The sequence below is a fragment of the Lepus europaeus genome, chromosome 9 (assembly GCF_033115175.1).
Source record: "Lepus europaeus isolate LE1 chromosome 9, mLepTim1.pri, whole genome shotgun sequence".
Classification (NCBI taxonomy): domain Eukaryota; kingdom Metazoa; phylum Chordata; class Mammalia; order Lagomorpha; family Leporidae; genus Lepus; species Lepus europaeus.
This window is the reverse complement of record NC_084835.1, coordinates 117474988-117480987: the sequence shown is the minus strand read 5'-3', so window position 1 is coordinate 117480987 and position 6000 is coordinate 117474988.

Below are 6000 nucleotides of genomic sequence, written 5' to 3'. Positions count from 1 at the left end.
CCGTTGGCTCACCCCCCAAATGGTCCCTATGGCCAGCGCATTGCGCCGATCTAAAGCCAAGAGCCAGGTGCTTCTTCCTGGTCTCCCATGCGGGTGCAGGGCCCAAGGACTTGAGCCATCCTCCACTGCCTTCTCGAGCCACAGCAGAGAGCTGGACTGGAAGAGGAGCAACTGGGACAGAATCCGGCGCCCCAACCGGGACTAGAACCTGGGATGCCGGCACTACAGGCAGAGGATTAGCCTAGTGAGCCGTGGCGCCAGCCAGCTGTATAGTTCTTTCAACTTCTATACTTGAACTTTTTTAAAGCAAAGTTTTTGGAGAAAATCCTTACTGTAGAATAATTTATTATATTTTATACAAGTATTTATTGACTCCTACTATGCCCCAGACACTGAACATGCTGAGAGAGTTTACATTTTAATTCAATAATCCTGCATTATTGCTGCATTGGCTTATGATAGATTCAAAACCCAATGCTGAGGACTAAATATTATTTTAGTTGAAACAGGAAAACCTCTATGAGCCTTCCCACCCTGGGTAGGCCCCCAGTTATGTGGCTGCTGATTGTGAATAAATCAAAGACTGTCCAGTGAATTGTAAAACCAATCAAAAAGTTCCTCATTCACCACTTACCCCCACCACCTCGATACCACTTCCAAATTCCGTCCTAAGAGAGTATGCCACCAACTAGAACACTGACCAAAGACTTCCTCCTCTACTCTGTCAAGCCCACTGTCCTCTCAAGTCCCTTTGAGTCTCTATCAGAAGGAATGCAACAGTAGCTGACTCTCTTGCTCTAGTAAGCTCTGAATTACCAGTTTATATTTGAGAGGCACAGAAACAGAAAGAGACAGAGAGAGGTGAAGGGCTCCTCTCACAATCACCAAAAAGCCACAACAGCTGATCCAGGTCAGGCTAAGGCTGAGAGTGAGGAAATCCATCCAGATCTCCCTGTGGATGGCACAAACTCAACCACTTGACCCCAACAAATGCTGCCTCCCATGGGACTTGAGTGTAGGTGCTCCAACATGAGACTCTGGCATCTTTTTTTTTTTCATTTTCAATTATCTTTATATACAGAAGATCAATTTAGTATATATTAAGTAAAGATTTCATCAGTTTGCCCCCACATATTCTGGCATCTTAAACACCAAGCCAAAGACCAGTCCACAAGCAGTCTTCACCAACTTAGTAACCCTCAACTACAGTCATCTACATGCTTAATTCAAACCAGTTGTAACAACTCTTCAAGAACAGGATAATGACATCTATTTCCTCTACAATTCTCCCATTGCTCTTGCAGTTTACGTTTAAGAGACAGGAGGATAAAGTTACAGGTAACATCCTTAGAATGTCACATGACCTGCGATGCCTCCTTAAGAGCATCCTGCCAGAGAAGGTCATCTACAGTGCAGATCTCCTGAGCATTCAATTTGAACTCCACATCCACGTATGAGTATTAGTAAGTGCTTTGCCCTCCTCAAAGTAAAGGAAACACAAGTGTGAACTGTCAAGGCTGCTGTGGGCTGCGTGTTACCTTGTGTGACAGTGGCCTGAGTAGTCATGACTGAACCACTCAAGCACACGAGATAAAATCACTGCATTTGTCTTTCCCATCCCACCCAACCACGGGTTCAAATCATTCTACAAGGTTAATTGAGGACTTATGTCACTGTCTTCTCTCCTCATTCGAAAGCAAACAGATTAATCCTTCCTCCTTGAAACTCATTGTTATAGATGGAAGGAAGGGAGGGAGGAAAGGAAGGGTGGAAGGACGAAAGAAGGAAGAGAAGGAGGGGGAGGGGAGGGGAAGGGAAGGGAAGAGGCGAGAAAGGTGCGAAAAGATACAGCCTGTTTTACAGTCTTGCCGAAAATGGAGAGGAATATGTTGAAAGATCCCTTTAAAGACTTACTGAGATCCCTCAACATTTTAATTTGAAAGATGACACACAGAATGGCACATGACACTTTCATTCTCTTTCACATTCCTTCAAATTTTTCAGCTTTTTTTTAAAGATTATTTATTTGAAAGGCAGAGTTACAGAGAAAGAAGGAGAAACAAACAGAAGTCAGGAGCCAGGAGTGTCTTCAAGGGCCCAAGTACTTGGGCCATCTTGTTCTGCTTTCTCTCATCAGGAAGGACCTGGATAGGAAGTGGACCAGCCAGGACTGGAACTGGTGCCCATATGGGATGCCAGTGTCACAGGTGGCAGCTTAACCTGCTATGCCACAATGCTGATCCCAATTTTTCAGCTTTTATATGAAACAATTGCTGTGTTTTATACATGAGAGTAATTCAAACATTTAATGGGAAATGGAATCAAAAGATGTTTATTTGGTGCAAAAAACATTTTGAAATCCATGCATAGTTTTTTCACAACACAATTTTCATTAATTTTTTGAAGAACCCTGGTATACTTTCCCCTCCAAATTTCCTAATAGAGACTCCATCTATAGTTCAATTCTGAATCAACAAAAGTGAATTTCTAACACTGCTTTAGTCAGTGCTTTAAATAGAATTTCAGGATTACACTGTTGGTATGAGATTATGAAGTCTGATATATGAAATCAGCTTAAAAGAAACACCTTTCTTACATGTTACTCAAAGCTGGCAGATTAGTTAGACAAATGGCTCATCTTGTAGAATGCCTACAGGCAGGGAGCTGAAAAAGATGACTTTTTAAAGTCTTTCCAACTTGAAATTTTTAATAAGGTTTATAAGACAAAAATCTAAGTTCAGAAAAAGGATGAAAGAATGAGAGAAAGTTAGGATAAGACGTTCATGTTAGTAACAGGATGGCGAGAGGCTGAGCTCCTGATGAGCCTGGGTCTGGTGCGCCTGTTTCCTTGAACTTCCCAGGAGAAGAACCTTGCACACAACTGGGCGGTGCAAGCAGGACCACTGTAGCTGTCTAGTTCACTGTTGGCTGTGGCCCACGACTCCACCAGAGGCGTTCCTGCCACACAGCTCGGTCACGCACAGCACACACTGGGCCATCTCATGATTAGACGCTGCTCTTGGCCTGGAGCTCAAATCACCTCCAGATCTACTCTGGGCTGAGGAGCCTGGTTCTGGAGGGGAAAGTCAGGATACTCAAACAACGTGGGAGGGAGCACAGTAGTCCCAAAACAAAACCCAGCTCCCTCGGACAATCTGATGAATTTTGCCCCTCCCAGATTCACTGTATCAACCAAATGTGTTGAAATTCTAACCCCCAAAGTGACGGCAGTAGGAGAGAGGGGCTTTGGGAGGAACCCAGAGGGGATGAGAGTGGTGTCCTTATGAATGAGATTAGTGCCCTTTACAAAAGACACTCCAGGGGGCTGGCGTTGTGGCAGAGCAGGTTAACCAGCTGCTCTTCCCCCCCTTCTTTTTCTTCTTCTTTTTTAAGAATTTATTTATTTGAAAGGCAGACTTACACAGAGAGAGCTCTTCCATCCAGTGGTTCACTCCCCAAATGGTCACAGTGACCAGTTCTGGGCCAGTCTGAAGCTAGGAGCTAGGAACTTCATCCAGGTCTCCCATGTTGAGTGCAGGGGTCCAAGGACTTGGGTCATCTTCTACTGCTTTCCCAAGCACAACAGCAGGGAGCTGAATCAGACATGGAGAGCCAGGACTCAACCTGGCACCCATGTAGAATGCTGGGCTGGCAGGCAGTGGTTTAACCCTTTGTACCAAAACACCAGCCCCTCCTTCTGCTCCACCTCTGATCCAGCTTCCTGCTAATGCACCAGGGAAAACAATGGACGATGGCCCGAGTGTTGGGGTCCCTGCCACCCAAACACTTGGGAGACCCAGATAGAGTTCCAGGCATGTGATTTGGGCTGGCCAAGCATCAGTCATTGCTGCCATTTGGGGAGTAAACCAGCAAATGGAAGATCACTCTCTCTCTCTCTCTCTCTCTCTGGGTGTGTGTGTGTGTGTGCTTAATCATAATTCTGCCTTTCAAACAAATTAAATAAATCTTTATTAAAAAAATTGTTTTAAAAACCTTAGGAGTAGGTGTTCGGCCTAGTGGTTAAGACAACCAATGCTTGGGACACCCACATCCTACATCGGAGTGCCTGGGTTCGAGTCCTGATTCCAGGTGCCTGCTAATGTGCGCCCTGGGAGCCAGCAGGTGATGGCTCAAGTACTTGTGTCCCTCTCCCAGTGGGAGATCTGGAGACCTGTGTCCCTCTCTCCAAGTGAGTTCCCAGGTTCTGGCTTCAGCCTGGCCCAGCCTTAGCCCCAGCTGTTGGGACACTGGAGGAGTGAACCAGCAGATGGGAGACATCTCTGTCTTTCTCTCCCCCTTCCAATTGAGAAGAAGGAAAAACTCCAGAGAGCTCATTAACCTCTGGAGAAGGCACAGTCTTATGAACCAGGAAATGGGCCCTCACCAGATAACCACACCTGCTTGCACCTTGATCTTCGACCTTCCAGGCTCCAAAGCTAATCAAAAGAACACTCTGTTTTTTATAAACCATCACCTATGGTATTTTGTTTAGCAGGCCAAATAGACCAAGACATGAACTTTCATTTTTTAAAAAAGGGAAACATATATAAAATAATGCATGTCAATCAATAAAGCAAATTTCATTTTTGCCCAAAGGTAAATATGGGCAAGAAATCCACCAGAAAGGAAAATAAAAGTATGATTTTACTTTTCAATATCTAATCATTTTGACTTACATTTACTATGGCAATGGATGCTGAAAATAATGACTAACAAATGCAACTACAGATGCCATAATCTGCCTGACTAAATCTGCTAGTAATATCCTCTCTCCATTAGGTCATATCACTTCTCCGTTTCATCATCAGTAATAGAATTTTGCATTTACAGGATCGGCAATGTGCCCAGTTAAAAACTACAATCACCAGACTCTTTTGCAGCTAATGATGGCTGTAAGACATGCTTACTGGGGGTTCAGGAAATATTCCAAGTCCTGATACAGCCAGTTCCCCTTCCTCCTTCACCTCTCTTTTCATTTGCTCTGAGATTGCTAACATCAATTACACTGATGTTACACTGAGGATAGCAAGGCAGAAAGGGCCCTGAAATGTCCACCTGCACACTTTCTACAAAACAAACAAATCTCTCATTTGCTTAAATAATGTCAACATTTCTATTACCCTCAGCTGGACCGGTTCCAACAGGAGAGTGTGAATCTCCAAGATTCTGTGTCTTGTCCACACCAGATCATTTCTTCTCTGAGGAGGGGTAGTGTTCGGAAAGGTGTGCGTGATGCCCACCTGCCTCACTGCTGCAGTCCAGCCACACCTGGAAGGAGAGTTTGTGGCTGTCATTTTGCTGACAGAGGTGAGCCTGAAGGACAAGCTTCACCAAACTCACCTGCAGAGTAAGCCGTGGACACAAGGTTGTACTGAGGACAATGAAAACAAAGGAATGTCCATGACAATGATGCAAGTGCACACTTCCTGTGTTCCTACCAATGAGAAGCTATTCCAAGATCACACATAAAATTGATTGTATTTTATATTGCCCATTTACAATGTCATTCCATGCCATTCTCCAACTCTTTAGAGCAAACAAAAATACAAATTTCACTGTCAATACAAGGAAATCAGAAAAATGACTATAGAAGCAGGGATCCAAGTATTTCAGATAATGAATTCCAGCTACTGGTGGATCTATGTCAGCTATGTTTTAGGCAGAAAACTTCAGCATGTAGGAAGGATGCTGTTCACACCTGTTTCCAGAATCACAACTGTTGCGCCTTTCACTGTTGGCCCCTTCTTTGAGAAATCAGTGTATCCACGGCTGCCCGCCTCCTTCACAAGGTGCTTGTGAGAAGCAAATCCATGGCAGTGCCATTTTCCTACCTCAACGACTGAGGTCACATAGTAATGTGGCCTTTTTCCGAGTAAACTTTAATCTAATTCAAACAGGCCTATTTAAGTACTAGGGCTTACTGCCTTTCAAAAACCATGTAACAGGCATGGGTATCTGATACAGCACAGTGAAGACACCACGTGGAACACCCACATCCCA